Consider the following 15,922-nt stretch of genomic DNA (forward strand, 5'->3'; position numbering starts at 1 on the left):
GCCCGCTGGTGCCCCCTGTCGGCTGCGCCTGGGGCACATGCCCTGGCTGCCCCCCCTGGATACGCCACTGTGTTGTGCAATCATTTGAAGAATTGGTGGAAGATCCTGACTTTCCACAAGAAGCAATACCTATTGCCAACTATTTTGAAGACAGCTATATCGGTCGAATGAATCGCAGAGGACGTCAAGCACCTTTGTTTCCAGTTCAATTCTGGAATGTGTATGAACGAACATTGAATGATCAACAGCGAACAAATAATGATGTCGAAGGATGGCACCGTAGCTTTCGAGAAACATGTGGTACTCTTTTCCAAAATATATACCGGTTCATTAACTGTCTGAAACATCAGCAAGAGCTCCATAGTTTTGAAATTATTCAGATAATAGCAGGAAATCCCATTGCTGCAAGAAACAAAAAGTATGCTGCAATTTCAGCAAGGGTTAAACGTATCATGCAAGATTTCAATAACAGAAGCCTGATGGATTATCTGAGAGGCATTGCCTACAGCTTTGCATTTTAGTTCATGATCACATATTGTATGTTTTGAGAGCAGTGTTTTTAGCTGTAAAATAATTCAAGCATTATAACTAGTGTTGAGCATTCCGATACCGCAAGTATCGGGTATCGGCCGATATTTGCTGTATCGGAATTCCGATACCGAGATCCGATATTTTTGTGGTATCGGGTATCGGTATCGAAACAACATTAATGTGTAAAATAAAGAATTAAAATAAAAAATATTGCTATACTCACCTCTCCGACGCAGCCTGGACCTCACCGAGGGAACCGGCAGCGTTGTTTGCTTAAAATTCGCGCGTTTCCTTCCTTACGTGAAGTCCCGGCTTGTGATTGGTCGCGTGCCGCCCATGTGGCCGCGACGCGACCAATCACAGCAAGCCGTGACGTAATTTCAGGTCCTTCAGGATTTTAAAATTACGTTCCGGCTTTGTGATTGGTCGCGTTGCGGTCACATGGGCGACGCGACCAATCACAAGCCGTGACGTCACGGGAGGCTGGACACGCGCGCATTTTAAAATGCGCGCGTGTCCTGCCTCCCGTGACGTCACGGCTTGTGATTGGTCGCGTCGCCCATGTGGCCGCGACGTGACCAATCACAGCAAGCCGTGACGTAATTTTAGGTCCTTCAGGATTTTAAAATTACGTTCCGGCTTTGTGATTGGTCGCATTATGGACCCCAGCCCTGCTAGAAATTTTTGACCGCAAAGAGCTTAAGCAGCATGTCTTCCGCATTCCCGCCTTTACTCGCTCTTTTGTGCCGCCTAGCATTACTATGCCTAAAACATAACATCTGGTGTCATGCCAGATTAACATCGGACATAGATGATAATCTTGTTAACTCTCTGTTATCTTCCGATTGGCAGGCCTTCAAAGTCCTCTCCAACGCACAACCATCGGGCGTCCAGTGTCAAGCATCCATTTGGGACATGGTGGCCAATCACTGATGCCATTAACCCGCGCTTCGGTTACACTGGCAACCTGGCAGGTTTATGGTAAGGCGTAGGAAGAGTGGTGCTCATTAATTCAGGGAATACCAGTTGACAGGGCCAGCTCCAGGCTTTCATGGGCCCTGGGCGAAAGAGTCCCGGTGGGCCCCTTTAACACATACCACAATTCATAATGCACCGATACGGCAGAGAAATATAGCTATAGTACAATGCCAAAGATTTCACTTACTTCTTACATTACATGAGTGATATCTATTGTACATTCTACATTAGCTCAGAAACCGGACAGTATAGTCCTCTATACAGAATAATGAGCCCCATATATTGCTCCAAACAGAATAATGAGCCCCATATATTGCCCCATACAGTATAATGGCCCCATATAGTGCTCCATACAGTATAATTGGCACCACATAGTCCTCTATACAGAATAATAAGCCCCATATATTGCTCCAAACAGAATAATGAGCCCAATATTATGCTTCATACAGAATAATGAGCCTCATATATTGCTCCATACAGTATAATGGGCACCACAGAGTGCTCCATACAGAATGAGTCGCATATATTGCTCCATACGAAATTGACCCCATATAATGCTCCATACAGTACAGTGAGCCACATATAATTCTCCATACAGTATATGATGGGCCCCATCTATTGCTCCATATATAATGGGCCTCATATAATGCTCCATACAGTATATGATCGGCCCCATACAGTATATTGAGCCCCATATATTGCTCCATACAGAATGGGTCCCATATAATGCTCCAAAAATAATTGGCCCCATAAGATGCTCCATGTATAATGGGCCCCATATAATGCTCCATATATAAATCGCCTTATAAAATGCTCCATATATAATTAGTCCCATAAGATGCTTCATATATTTTTGGCCCCATACACTGCTTCATATGTAATTGTCCCCATATACTGCTCCATATTGAATTGGCCCCATAAGATGCTCCATATTAAATTGTCTCCATATTAAATTGGCCCCATATAATGCTCCCTATAGAATTGGCTTCATAAGATGCTCCCTATATTATTGGCCCCATAAGATACTCCATATAGAATTAGCCCCATATAATGCTCCATATATGGGCCCCTTCTGATGGTCCCCATATATTGCTCCAGATATTTAAAAAAATGAAATACTCACCTCTCGTTGCTTGACGCTGCTCTGCTCTGGACTCCTCACCGTCGGCGTCTTCCTGCTCTCTGTGCTGTGACTGCTCAGGCAGAGGGCACGCACTGGTGACATCATCGCACCCTCTGACCTGAACGTCACCGTCAGAGGATGCAAGACGCTGCAGCGCTGGAACTGGGAGAGGTAAGTATCGCAAGTGCAGGGGCCCGGAGCAGGCAAGTGGGACCCCTGCCTGCTCAGGGCCCCGGCACGCTGGGTGCTGACGCCGGCCCTGCCAGTTGATAGGTGTGATCAGGCGAGATGCGAGGTGTCGGTAGAGCTCTTGAATTGGCTCAAGCAGAGAAGAGCGTCGGGTACATCGGCGTCTCGACATCTATCTGGAATAGCCTTTTTCTTCCAGCTAATGGGGTGGGTGGACGTAACTAAATATTTTTTCATCAAACAAGCCATTAAAGGCTGGAAAAGGCTTCAACCTAGTGAGGAATGTCGTTGCCCCATTTTATTGAGTCTATTGCAGGATATTATCGCAATTTCTCTATCGGTGTGCAAGTCGCAATGCGAGTCAATCCTAGTATTTGCTGCATGTGCTATAGCTTTTTTCTAGGTACTTCGTATTAGCGAACTGGTGCCTTGGTCAAAAACATCATCGGAAGGTGGCTTAATCAATGAAGACCTTGTCATAAGCAGCGACGCTCTGCGCATTAGAGTGAGTAAATCCATATGTGACCACAACGGTAGAGGGATGTGGGTCCTCGTGAATTCATCAGATGGTCTCTTATGCCCACTAAACATAGTCAGACGCTACATGGTAATAAGACACACAAGCAGATTCTTTCTCTCACACTCGGACGGGTCCCCTCTTATTAAATATATCAGTTTCACTGAATTTTTTTTAACAGTGCTTAGAAGTAGTCGGCGTAAACCAAAGTAGTACGGGACACAATCCTTCCGAATAGGGGCTGCCACCGAAGCAGCTAGAGCTGGTGTATCAAAGGCCGAAGTGCAGAGAATGGGTCGCTGGAAATCCGCATGCTTCACCAGATATATAAGACCTGATTTGCTCAAGTAACACATCTTGTCTCTTTCAGGCGTCCGTAAGCCCGCAGTTTGGGTAGTTGGACACTCATACGTCTTCTGGGCTGAAAAAAGGTCTGAACTTCAGCCGGGTGGTTTAAATTTTGGCTTCCCAAACCTGGAGGTCAACTGGAGAGGGATCAGAGGACTACAATGGCAAAAGATGTTCCCGGAAATAGTCAACATCGCTAAGTGGGCCAAAGGGCCAGTGATATTAGTGTTACATGCCGTCGGCAACAATCTGGATAAACCAAAATGTGTTGAGCTCTGTACAGCGATGACAGCAGACATCGAGTCCTTTTTCTGTCTTTTACCGAATATGATATTGGTGTGGCCAGAGATAGTGCCACGAGCTATCTGGCCAAGGATGCGAAAGCCATAGAGAGATCAAGAAAAAAGGTCAAAGTGAGAGTGGCGAAATTCGTAAAAGGAAAATATGGCATTGTGGTTCGCCACCACCAACTGGAAGGAGAAAATTCAGGGCTATTGAGATCCGACGGTATTCATCTCATGGACATTGGGCTCGACATATTTCTGTCAGGTTTGCAAGATGGAGTTGAACAGGCCTTAATGCTGATGGGTGGGGTCAGAGTCCTGTGTAGGTCATACACAAGATTCTCCTTGGTGGAAGTGTAGAGGGGCAAAGGTTCGTAACCGCTCATTGGCTGCTTGCCTGTTGGTCGCAGACAGGACCTTCGGCGGTGAGCCTGTTGCGAAATGTAATTGCCTCTCTCAGCTTGCCAAATTAATAAACTGTGACCGACCTGTGCAACCCATCTAGGCCTGTCTGTGTTGTCTTTACGGGACCGGTGGGAGGGGGTAAGGCACTGTTTACGACACACGGGTCTCCGCAGTCTTAAATAAATAAAGTAAAACTAATATAACCTTAAATAAGGATAATTTAGTGAAGACCCTGATATTTCTGGTACAACCGTGACAGACTAAGAAACATTTTGTTTAGTTATGAATTTTCTGAGTGACCAGAAAAACCAATATGACTGTCAAACATAGCTACATTATGTCATAGATAACACTGGTCAACAGCATTTTTGGTGCCAAAGATATTTCATCGAATTTAGGGTATTTTTGGGGTGCTGATTCTGAATATGTCATCAGTTTTGCCAGATTGGCTCAAGTTTTTGAGATTTTTGGTATCTTATTTATAGCACTTGTTGGTAAATGCGACGCATCATCTCATTAATTTCTTTGGATTAGTACTTGAACTGAGCAGTTCTCAATATAGTTTTGTGTTAATTAGTGTTCTAAAAGTTTGTTCATAGCTTGATTTTTGCACTAACTTTATGTTGTTGTCTGTTTTCCAGTGAAAAGCATGAACTCATCAAGAAGAAGTTGTCTTAACGATCCAGACTCATTCTGTTACATTTGTGGTGAATACACACTGCCAAAACATAGAAGAAACATAACAGACTTCGTAAAAAAAGTGTATTTTGCCTATTTTGGGGTTATGCTTGGGGACCAAGACAAGTTTTGGGCACCACACATAGTGTGCAAAGCATGTATCGAATTATTACGAAAATGGAGCAAAGGACAAAGAAAAAGCTTCAAATTTGGTGTTCCAATGGTGTGGAGAGAGCCAAAAAATCATCATGATGACTGTTATTTATGGTAAACACAGGTACAGGCACATCTTCACAATGAGGGACAGGCCTTCTTGCAGATTCCATGTTACTCCCATTTTCGTTTCTTATGCTTATTGAATCCTTGCACTTGCACTGCACAGAAATAACAGTCATCATGATGATTTTTTGGCTCTCTCCACACCATTGGAACACCAAATTTGAAGCTTTTTCTTTGTCCTTTGCTCCATTTTCGTAATAATTCGATACATGCTTTGCACACTATGTGTGGTGCCCAAAACTTGTCTTGGTCCCCAAGCATAACCCCAAAATAGGCAAAATACACTTTTTTTACGAAGTCTGTTATGTTTCTTCTATGTTTTGGCAGTGTGTATTCACCACAAATGTAACAGAATGAGTCTGGATCGTTAAGACAACTTCTTCTTGATGAGTTCATGCTTTTCACTGGAAAACAGACAACAACATAAAGTTAGTGCAAAAATCAAGCTATGAACAAACTTTTAGAACACTAATTAACACAAAACTATATTGAGAACTGCTCAGTTCAAGTACTAATCCAAAGAAATTAATGAGATGATGCGTCGCATTTACCAACAAGTGCTATAAATAAGATACCAAAAATGTCAAAAACTTGAGCCAATCTGGCAAAACTGATAGCATATTCAGAATCAGCACCCCAAAAATACCCCAAATTCATTAAAATATTTTGGACACCAGAAAAAAATTTTTTTTTTGTTGACCTGTGTAATCTGAAGGCAGACAGTTGATAACTTGTAATTTTGGAGAAAAAAAATAAATTATTTATAAATTTTCAGGAAGCAAAACAGAGGAGCACAATTCAGATATGCTCCAGGATTGTTGTTTCATGGGAATACAATTATCTGAAATGTCAAGAGAGCAGAACGATCCTTTTTAAGTAATGCTGACAAATTTTCTCCAAATTTAGTCTTGGTTCAAAAAAAATTGAAATGCTAAATTTAAAAAATTTCTGTGCTAGTGCTATGTAACCATTAGTTTCATAAAAAAATAATCAATAAAAAAGCTTTGTGTAAAAAGTGCTTGCTGCTCTGGACTGAATGATAACATATGGGTGTTTAGTAATTAAATGAAGGATCTCTGCCAAGTCACCAGATGAAAATTGCCAAAAAGGATGAAATCTTGTTTTCATGCTGATTGCAATAAGGGAACAGACTTAGTATTTATGAAAGGTCCTATTGTTTTGAAAATCACAGAAAGTGGGATCAAAGTCTCTACTGCTGCTTTTTTTCCTTTTTTTAGCAGTTTCAAGATCCCATACATAATCACATTAAAATCCTTCATATCTACTGAACTTTAAATGTGAACCATGCATTTGTCTTAGTATGTGTCTACCTCGTGCTTAGTAAATTATTTCAAACTGTTTATTTGATCATGTTCTGACAGCTTCCCTTTAAAGCGTATCTGTATCTTCCAGAGACTTTTGATTTTTTTAAGTATTTCCCTCTGCAGACTTTTTTCAGATTTTTAGTTGTTGAAAAGCTACAGGGTGAAGCTAAAAGATATGGCTGTTGTTCCATTTACACAGTACACGTAGACATGAGGGATACCTGCTTTCCTGTGTTTAAGAAACATGTGGGGAGCATTACATGGCAGTGTAGAGATGAGCAAACCTTTCAAGGTTCGGTTCGATTCCGTTGGCCAAACGTTTAGATGTTCACTGAACGTACCCGAATCCCATTAGATTCAATGGGAGGCCAAACCAAACTAATACACAACAACTTAAGGGGTGACAAAAAGCTTGTCAACCAGCTAAAATTAGGGGCAGACACCATAAAAAGTGGCATCAATTGACCGAAAATAGAAATTTGCAAATGGCACAGCATCAGTCAGCCGTGGACCACGCATGAGATATCAGGTTCTGTGCCAGCATTTACAGCTCGGAATTGAAGTTTCAATGAGGACCTGGTGGTTAAGGGGGTAATGTAAGCCTTCTTACCTGGGATCCCTGATACTTCACACCACCAGTTTTATTTCCAGCCACTCTCCCATGGCCCAAATATCAGTTTCATACAGTAATATTGGTATAAAAATTTAAGGAAAGGTAGTTGACTGAAAGAAAGTATAAGCATGCCTGTCTAGGAACACTACTTACATAGGCAACCCATCAGATGGAGAACCAACCTGGATCCTCCACATTTCAAAAAAATATTGTCACACACCACAACAGTGGCATCAATTTCCACAGAGTAGAAGCATTATAATAGGCCTCTGACACACCTTCTACTACAGGCAACCCACCGGATGGAGGCCCAAATTCGAATCTGCACATTTCAAAAAATTGTTTGTAACATCAGCAGCAGCAGCTACAGAAGGCACAGAAGCCACAACAAAGGTGTCACAGACTGCAATAACACAAGATCAATGCATGACACTGAAAACAATATGATAGCCTTGTCTGCCCAGATTGCAATCGGTGTGCAAAAGTCATTGGAGAGCCATGACTTGTTCATTTTGATGAAAGTTAAGTGGTCTACACTTTCAGGGGACAGCCGATCATGCTTATCCATCAGGATACCACCATCAGTGCTGAAGACACGTTCTGACAAAACATTGACTTCCAGGCATGACAAAACATTCAAGGCGACAGGCGAGCTCAGGCCAGTCATCCATTTTTTAAGACAAAAATGCAAAAGGGTCCAAATCCTGATGGCACTGATTTTGAGCTCCAGATACTCCTGCACCATCCTCTCCAGTCGTTCACAATGTGTCAGACTTGCACTTTGTTCTGCTTGTGCCATGGCTGGTCTAAAAAATATGTGAAATGACTCGCAGAAATTGCTTATGCCACTTACACTACTGCTGCTGCTAATGTTTTGTGATGATGCCTTGATGTTCCTGGGGTTGGATGCCTAGAACTGGGATACACACTGTCTGCCTTACTTCTGTCTTGGGGAAAACCACTCTTCAGATTGTCTACAAGCGTGTTTCTATACTTCAGCATGCACTCCCCTTTCCAGAGGGGAAGCATCTGGCTAAATTTGCTCTTGTACCATGGATCTAACAGAGTAGCAACCCAATATTCAGCACTATTTCTAACTCTAATAAAACATGCATGATGATGAAGATAGTGCAGCAAGAAGGCGCTCATGGGTTGGGCGCTTCCATAAGGTCCAAGTCCATGGTGTGTTGGTGGTGGGGTAACATTCAAGGTTGCTTCCTCTGTCCCCTCCCACTAACGTCGGACAATAGAGAGAAGATCAATATCCTCTTCATCTCCTGATCTCCTTAGTGTTGCTCGTCCATCACACCTTACTCCTCCATTTGTTCCTCAGCTCCTGCACCTTCACTAATTATTTTTCTGGTATCCTGAGCTCCTCTGCATGCCCCCCCCATGGCACCCACCTGTGTGATGACAGTCCGGAAATTTGAGATATTTTTATCCCTTCTATATCCTTCTCTGCTTCAACCTCTTCCTCTGGGACCACCACCTCCTCACCCAGACTATTCAAAGTGTGCTCTAGCATGCAGATGACTGGAATAGTGATGCTGATGATGGTAGCATCAGTGCTAACCATCTCCATTTTGAAATTGTGCAGAAGGGTGCAGAGGTCCTTCATTTGAGCCCCCTCTGCAAGCGTGATTTGCACCACGTCCATATTGCATTGGCCCAGGCTATGCAAATGACACACTGCACCCAGGGATCATCACTGCTGCCACAGTGGCTGCAACATGTGCAGAGTGGAATTCCACTATGTTGGAACATCGCAAATCAAACAGTTAACCGGTAGGTTGAAAGACCATTTTAGCGATGCAAGTCGATGACCTGCAGGGTGCGAGTATCGTAAGTGAGCACACAGTGACCACGCATCCAGGCCAGGATTGTGATGGGGAAATTGCTGTACCACCAGGTTGAGGAAGTGAGCCATGCAAGGCACCTGTGTGAAATTGCCCCGGTATAGTGCTGCCACCAGGCTCACACCGTTATCACACACGGCCTTCCCTAGCTCCAAGTTCAGCCATTGCTCTAACTTGGCCTGGGTAGCTGTCCACAACTCTTGAGCTGTGTGACTGTGATATCAAAGGCTTATTAAATTGAACACTGCCTGTCAGCGGTGAGCCATGGCTGCACAGTATGGAAGTGGGGAAATTCTATCTACACTGTTGGAATGCGTGTCTGATTTAGGGAGAAGGGCACAGATGGAGGCTTTAGAGGAGCTAGAGGAGTCAGAAGCAATAGAATAAGTGTTAGATACAGAGGTTTGTTCTGCAAGCCTTGGGGATTATAAGACTTGTGGAGCAGCCCCTTAACTGCCTGCTCCGACAGCCACTAGAGTCACCCAGTGCCCAGTCAGTGAGATGTAACGCCTCTGCAAATATTTGCTCGTCCAGATATCACCCGGATAGACATAGATTTTTTCAGGGAGCAGGTGATGTTATCTGCGACATGCAGGTGTAGCACAGACACAGCTTTCCTAGAGAAGTAATGGTGACCGGCCAACTGGTACTGGGTGTCTACGAGGGCTATCAACTTTCTGAAACCGTCGGTATCTACTAGGCAGAAAGGCAGAATTTCTGTGGCCAACAGATAGAAGATGGAAGAGTGTCACCAAGCACAACACATCTTTCTCAATCCACCATAACATCTCCACCTGCACCTGAAGTGCAGGTGGAGATGTTATGGTAGATTGAGAAAGATGTGTTGTGCGTGGTGACACAAAAACAGCAGTCATGTTCACTTCCGTAACAGCTGATAGGTTCTTACTCACCCCAACTGTACTGTAGGGGGTAAACAAACGAAAAATGGTGAAAGATTCTGGCACAGCCATCCAGGGATAAAATGTATTTTTTATTGAAATGTGGTTAAAACATTAAACTTTCCTGTGATCACCAGTGGAGACGGCACCCTCAGGAGGAACTCCAGGCTAATTTCCAGCAAAACATTCTCAGCGTGGTAAGCTCCTTCTTCCCCCGCATTTCATCATGTAGGGGTAAACAAGTAGAGTTTCTGCAGCCGGAGATCCCTGAGAAGACTTTCCACAGTGATGGAGAAGGAAGAAGTAGCAGATGTGGTTGATAGAACAGCCGCTGGTTGGTAAGTACTGCTAGTAATCATTTTATCGCAGTGAGATTCCAACATTAAGGCATGTTGATCTCACATGTGGCAGTTCATGCATGTAGTTGTCAAATTTTTGCCTCTACTGAGTTTTTTTGCAAATTTGGCAGATAACGTAAGTTGGGACATCCTTTGCGATTTCAAAAATGGCCCAGGCTAGGCAACCCTTGCCACCCCTGTGAACAGCACACTTGTGACCAATCCTGTGCTTGTCGTGGTTGTATCACATTGTATTGGTGTGGGAAGCCGTAATGTAACCTCCTCGTCTTCCTCCTTCTCCATCTCCTCTGCTGAGCTACTCAGCTGCATACCTCTGGGTTCACACCAAGTGAGATTTACTACGGTCCATGTGCGCCTATGGTACCTGAGTCTTATCAGGATCACCCCCATCCCCGATGGTTAATGTCTGGTGATGAGGGTCTGGATTCTGCGTGGACCCTATGGCGTCCAGCCCCAGATCCAAAATTGAAAACAATTTGGGCATCAGTGCAGATGTTTTCCTCCGTTGGATTCTGTGATTCTTTGGAGCAGATCTCTGATGCCCATGGAATAGAATGTGTGAAAAGCTCTGCAGAATTGCTCATCTGTGGTTCCCCACAATCAGTTGAGCGTTTGAAAATTTCTGATTCGGGAGGAAATAAGGGTGATTTGGGAGCCACCTCTGAGAATTGTACTGTGTGTGAGGTTAAGGTGGAGGATGAGGAGGCGAGGTCACTTGATGCCTTCCACTGAAGCACACGCTTTTTCTGGCCCTCATCTACAAGGCGTACCACTGCCAAAGTAGTCCGTACAGTAACAGATGTTGTCAATGGTCTTTTGATAGGACAAGACAGTTTTTGTTTAGAGGAGCTTTCATTAACATTAACACCTAACCCACGTACACGTCAAACACCAAGCCTATTCCACTTTCTACCACGACCTCGCTTTTTTCCACTCATGTTGTATATAGCCTTCCCTTCTTGTAATCTGCTTTTTCACAACCTTAGACCCACAGCTGTCAGTCATCTGTCACTAAATGAACAATCACTATTTACTTTCTTAGATAGTGTGCCTAAACAACCCTGTTATACCTAACAATTTTTAAGTGTAAATCTGGCCTTCTGATTTCTCACTGAAACACTGTTTAATAACAAACAATTTGGACTAACTATTTGGCCCCCCTGACTGCACCCCAATATTAGGCCTAAAGATTTTTAAGTGTAAATCTGGCCTTCTGATTTCTCACTGAAACACAGTTTTGTCACAAATTATTTGGATTAGCTAATTGGGCCTCCTGGCTGCACCCCAATATTGGGCCTAACAATTTTTAAGTGGAAATCTGGCGTTCTGATTTCTCACTAAAACAAAGTTTTATCACAACTGATTGGGATTAGCAAATGGGGCCTCTTGAGACTGCAGCACAATTTTTGCATAATATAGTTAGATGCTGGAAGATCGATTTCACACAGGACAGGATCCTATCTAACACAAAAATGGTAATTACGGCACTCCTGTGGATTGTGCCCAAATAGGATCCTATCTGATGTAAAACTTATAGAAATCTTGGCACACAGGTAAATGATGTAAGCAGATTATTTTTGGATTGCCTGCACAAATAAAAATAAGAAACGTTTCAATCCTATAATGACCTTCATCAGTCAGACAGATTGCACTGTGCACAGGGTTAGAGCTAGAAATGAACACTCAGGATATGCAGCACATCCTGCTAGGTATCCTGAGCATTCATTTCTGCCTGTAACCCTGTGCACACTGCAATCTGTTTGACTGATGAACGTCATTGTAGGACCGAAACGTTTCTTTATTTTTGGATTGCCTGCACAAAATAAAATTATCTGCTTACATCGTTTACCTGAGTGCCAAGTTTTCTACAAGGATCCTATCTAGTTAACTGACCAGATCACTTGAAGAACTAGCAGGAATGGCTTCTCTGCACTATTGCACTGGGAAAATTGTTCCAGCAAAACAAGATGTAAGTTTTTTATATGGCCACAGACATGTGGCTTTGGCAGCCAATCACAGAAGATCTTGTGTCATGACGTTATGGATGTTTTCTGCACTGCTGTAATCAACACACATAAAAATAAGGGAAAAAAATGAAAACAATAAAAAATAGAGTGCCTCTCCTCTAATCTCTCCACACCTCATTCCCTCATCAAACACGTCCCCTCCTCACTCATCATACAGCACCACTATCTTAGTGGTAAAAAAAAGGGGCACAGAATTTCTGGAAAAAAGCATCTCACCGACTATTAACCCCTTAATCCCATATGACGTACTATCCCGTCATATGCGATCAGCCGCGCTCATGGGGCAGCGTGGCTGATCGCGGTCGGGTGTCAGCTATCGCAGCTGACATCCGGCACTATGTGCTGACCCCGGCACATTAACCCCAGGCACACCGTGATCAAACATGATCGCAGTGTTTTGGCGGTATAGGGAATCATCGCGCAGGGAGGGGGCTCCCTGCGGGCTTCCCTGAGACCCTCGGAGCAACGTGATGTGATCATGTTGCTCCGAGCGTCTCTTACCTCCTCTTACTGCAGGCCCCGGATCCAAAATGGCCGCGGGGCTGCATCCAGGTCCTGCAGGGAGGTGGCTTACCAAGCGCCTGCTCAGTGCAGGCGCTGGTAAGCCTGCAGCGCTGTAAGTCAGATCGCTGATCTGACAGAGTGCTGTTCAAACTGTCAGATCAGCGATCTGTGTTTTCCCCCCCTGGGACAAAGTAAAAAAGTTAAAAAAAAAATTTCCACATGTGTAAAAAAAAAATAAAAAAAATTCCTAAATAAAGAAAAAAAATATTATTCCCATAAATACATTTCTTTATCTAAATAAAAAAAACAATAAAAGTACACATATTTAGTATCACTGCGTCTGTAATGACCTGACCTATAAAACTGTCCCACTAGTTAACCCCTTCAGTGAACACCGTTAAAAAAACGAGGCAAAAAACAACGCTTTATTATCATACTGCCAAACAAAAAGCGGAATAACACGCAATCAAAAAGATGGATGTAAATAACCATGGTACCGCTGAAAACGTCATCTTGTCCCGCAAAAAACGAGCTGCCATACAGCATCATCAGCAAAAAAATAAAAAAGTTGTAGTCCTCAGAATAAAGCGATGCCAAAATAATTATTTTTTCTATAAAATAGTTTTTATCGTATAAAAGCGCCAAAACATAAAAAAATGATATAAATGAGGTATCGCTATAATCGTACTGACCCAAAGAATAAAACTGCTTTATCAATTTTACCAAATGTGGAATGGTATAAACGCCCCCCCAAAAGAAATTCATGAATAGCTGGTTTTTGGTCATACTGCCTCACAAAAATTGGAATAAAAAGCGATCAAAAAATGTGACATGCCCGAAAATGTTACCAATAAAAACATCAACTCGTCCCGCAAAAAACAAGACCTCACATGTCTTTGTGGACCAAAATATGGAAAAATTATAGGTCTCAAAATGTGGAGACGCAAAAACTTTTTTGCTATAAAAAGCGTCTTTTAGTGTTTTGACAGCTACCAATCATAAAAATCCGCTATAAAAAACGCTATAAAAGTAAATCAAACCCCCTTCATCACCCCCTTAGTTAGGGAAAATAATAAAATTAAAAAAATGTATTTATTTCCATTTTCCCGTTAGTGCTAGGGTTAGGGCTTGGGTTAGGGCTAGGGTTAGGGCTAGGGTTAGGGTTAGGGCTAGGGTTAGAGCTAGGGTTAGGGTTAGGGTTAGAGCTAGGGTTAGGGTTAGGGCTAGGGTTAGGGCTAGGTTTAGAGTTAGGGTTGGGGCTAGGGTTGGGGATAAAGTTAGGGTTAGGGTTGGGGCTAAAGTTAGGGTTAGGGCTAAAGTTAGGGTTAGCGTTGGGGCTAAAGTTAGGGTTAGGGTTGGGGCTAAAGATAGGGTTAGGGTTTGGATTACATTTACGGCTGGGATTAGGGTTGGGATTAGAGTTAGGGGTGTGTCAGGGTTAGGGGTGTGTCAGGGTTGGGGGTGTGGTTGGGATTAGGGTTAGGGGCGTGTTTGGATTAGGGTTTCAGTTAGAATTGGGGAGTTTCCACTGTTTAGGCACATCAGGGGCTCTCCAAATGTGACATGGCGTCCGATCTCAATTCCAGCCAATTCTGCGTTGAAAACGTAAAACAGTGCTCCTTCCCTTCCAAGCTCTCCCGTATGCACAAACAGGGGTTTACTCCAACATATGGGATATCAGCGTACTCGGGAAAAATTGGACAACAACTTTTGGGGTCCAAGTTCTTTTGTTACCCTTGGGAAAATAAAACTTTGGGGGGCTAAAAATCATTTTTGTGGGAAAAAAAGATTTTTTATTTTCACGGCTCTGCGTTGTAAACTGTACTGAAACACTTGGGGGTTCAAAGTTCTCACAACACATCTAGATAAGTTCCTTGGGAAGTCTAGTTTCCAATATGGGGTCACTTATGGGGGTTTCTACTGTTTGGGTACATCAGGGGCTCTGCAAATGCCACGTGATGCCTGCAGGCCAATCCATCTAAGTCTGCATTCCAAATGGCGCTCCTTCCCTTCCAAGCTCTGCCATGCTCCCAAACAGTGGTTCCCCCTACATATGGGGTATCAGCATACTCAGGACAAATTGGACAACAACTTTTGGGGTCCAATTTCAACTGTTACCCTTGGGAAAATACAAAACTGGGGGCTAAAATATAATTTTTGTGGAAAAAATTTTTTTTTCACAGCTCTGTGTTATAAACTGTAGTGAAATACTTGGGGGATCAAAGTTCTCACAACACATCTAGATAAGTTCCTTTGGAGGTTTATTTTCCAATATGGGGTCACTTGTGGGGGGTTTCTACTGTTTGGGTACATCAGGAGCTCTGCAAATGCAACGTGACGCCTGCAGACAAATCCATCTAAGTCTGCATTCCAAATGGCGCTCCTTCCCTTCCGAGCTCTGTCATGTGCCCAAACGGTGGTTCCCCCCACATATCGGGTACCAGCGTACTCAGGACAAATTGGACAACAACTTTTGGGGTCCAATTTATCCTGTTACCCTTGGGAAAATGGTGGCTAAAAAATCATTTTTGTGAAAAAAAAATAATTTTTATTTTCACGGCTCTGCATTATAAACTGTAGTGAAACACTGGGGGGTTCAAAGCTCTCAAAACACATCTAGGTAAGTTCCTTAGGGGGTCTACTTTCCAAAATGGTGTCACTTGTGGGGGGATTTAATGTTTAGGCACATCAGGAGCTCTCCAAACGCGACATGGTGTCCCATCTCAATTCCAGTCAATTTTGCTTTGAAAAGTCAAACGCTCCTTCCCTTCCGAGCTCTGCCATGCGCCCAAACAGTCGTTTATCCCCACATATCGGGTATCAGCGTACTCAGAGCTAATTGCACAACAATTTTTGGGGTCCAATTTCTTCTCTTACCCTTGGGAAAACAAAAAATTGGGGACGAAAAATAATTTTTGTGAAAACATATGATTTTTTATTTTTACCGCTCTGCATTATAAACTTCTGTGAAGCACTTGGTGGGTCAAAGTGCACACCACACATCTAG

The sequence above is a fragment of the Ranitomeya variabilis genome, chromosome 3 (assembly GCF_051348905.1).
Source record: "Ranitomeya variabilis isolate aRanVar5 chromosome 3, aRanVar5.hap1, whole genome shotgun sequence".
Classification (NCBI taxonomy): Eukaryota; Metazoa; Chordata; class Amphibia; order Anura; family Dendrobatidae; genus Ranitomeya; species Ranitomeya variabilis.